The following is a 2,500-nucleotide window of genomic DNA, read 5'->3' on the forward strand; positions in this document are numbered from 1 at the left end:
TACAGCCTTTTTCAACTCTCATTTATAAAACAATATTGTTTTCAATCGGTTAGAATGCACCATTTGAATTGGGGAAGCTTAGCTTGATTTATTGTTATACAACAACCCAGCACATGAAATGGTTAAAGAAATACCCACCTGCCTAAGTATCCTTAAAAAAAAGTATCCTTAAAAAAAAATAAAACCCTCTGTCTCTTGAACATAAATGCAAAAATCATTTAAAAAAGCAAATTCATTTTCAAAAACGTTTAAAAAGTGTAAACCACTTATTAAAAGAAGACTTTACAAAATACTTCACTGCTATTTAAAAAATACTACACATCTATTTCAGAAATTCCATACCACACTACAAAATGAATTTCAAAAACATTTGTTTGTTTGCAAGACAGAAGTTTTCATTACAGAAGACGCTGAATCCATTTTAAAAAGATGCACAGTGAAAAATGCCTACTTTTTATTTTTTTCAAAGGCTCGGTCACTTTCAAAAACTGCAGTCCCTTTTAGAAAAAAAAGAAGTCTTTAATTAAGAAGCAAAAGGTCTCTTTAAAAAAGAAATACAAGTTTTCATTTTAAGAATGGTAGATGTGACTTAACCAACAATTTTAAGTCACATTTAAAGAAACACATTAAGTCGCTTTAAAATATATAATAAGTCACATTCAAGAAGCTTCATATCACTTTAAAAGGGCTTAAGCCACTTTAAAAGTCTCTTAAATGTCTAGCTCACTCACTCACTCACTCACTCACTCACTCACTCACTCACTCACTCACTGCATGATCAAAGTCTTTTAAAAAGACTATTCATGTTTGAAAAGTGCTATTTCACTTTTGCTATTTCCAAATAAATAAAAAGTTTACATCACTCTCAAAAAATGCAAAGCTGCTTAAGAAGAAAAAGCTAGGTCACTTTTAAAAAAGATAACTTCATTTGTAAAAAGAACATCAAGGCGGTTAAGAGTTCTCTGCTCACCAAAACCAAAACAAAAGGCTAAGTCGCTTTAGAATGTAAAACCAACTGCAAACCATTTTAAAAGGGTTTAAAGCCAGTTTAAAAGTCTCACCAGAGATGTCCAGCTCACTGGAACAAAGTCTTTTAAAAAGATTATTCGCATCAGAAAACAGCTAGCTCACTTTCAAAAGTGTTGCTTTAGAAAGAAGCTAGTTCGCTTTTAGAAACAAAAACTTCATTTCTAAGATGAAAATCGATTAAGAGTTGTCTGCAAAACAAAACCAAAAGCTTATTTGATTTAAAGAAACAAAAAACGTTTAAATGGATCCAAATTGACATTGTGAAGTAGAGCAACTTTAGAAATACAACAAATCATATTTTTAAAATTTTGCCACTTTAAACGCAACCCTAACCCTAACCCTAACCCTAACGCTATATCATATTTAAAAAAGAGCCTAAGTCACTTTAAAAAGGTCACATCATTTAGACAACACGAAGCTGTTAGTCCAAACGACTTGCAGCATCACCATCACCATCATTGTCAGCAGCAGCAGCAGCAGCAGCAGCAGCAGCAGCAGACGGAGAAAAAAATGCAAATTCAAAAGGTCTTCCTAGGAAACTGTCTTCGAAATCAATCAGAAAATAACATCATCATTGCAAAACAAAACAAAAAACAAAAGGAGGTGTTTGCATTTAAAAAGCTCTCTCAAAAGACAAACGAATACGACTTACTCATTGATTGGTTGAAACTTGCTGCTAAGATGAGCTTCCTTTTGTTACATCACAGGGATGCATAACTGTACAGCCACAACATCTACCCAGCATTACCTCACTCAAAACTAACTAAACACTGTCTCATTCTTAGAAACGAAACATTCTTTAACTTAGCTTAGAGTAGGTAAGGTTAAATAGGTCTATTAAAAGAGAGCTGAAATTCTTAGCTCCCTGCTGATTGTTTTCTTCTATGCATTTCCTTCTTTTTCCAGCTCCTTTATAGTTTGGCTCCTTTATAGTTTGGCTTTATCAATGTAATGCCGTTATTCTAACCCTAACCCTAACCCTAGCCCTAACCCTAACCCTAAATCCTGACTCCTCTTCTTCCAACTTTTTGTAGCTACTTTCATATCAACTCGAATGTTTCTCCCTTACGCTTTTTCTAACTTTCTTATGGAGTTTTCGTCTTACGGAGGTTATGCTTCTTTTCTTCTTTTCGCTCTGCCAATCGTCATGCAATATTCTGCCCAACAACACAAATACTACGAAAATCGTAAATATTATTCCTCTTCGCTATCGCAAAGCACCTCTACTAGATGAGAAGTTAGCTTGGAATTCATAACATGTGCAATAATCCATTCAACAAAAATTGAACGGCTGCGCTCTTAAGAATGTTGTACAAATGGATTATTATCTCAGGTCCAGTGAAGAGGCATTAGGGCCAATATCGGGAAAAATTACTGCTGCTGTGAAGCAGAGAAAATTATAAACTGTGATAAAAGTAATAAGCTTATTTGGTAAAACTGATAAAGTTCATTTAGTTTTTGCTAATTGCGC

Source organism: Hydra viridissima, unplaced genomic scaffold (assembly GCF_058129835.1).
Source record: "Hydra viridissima isolate aposymbiotic clone 2 unplaced genomic scaffold, HvirCarnegie_v1 scaffold_14, whole genome shotgun sequence".
NCBI lineage: Eukaryota > Metazoa > Cnidaria > Hydrozoa > Anthoathecata > Hydridae > Hydra > Hydra viridissima.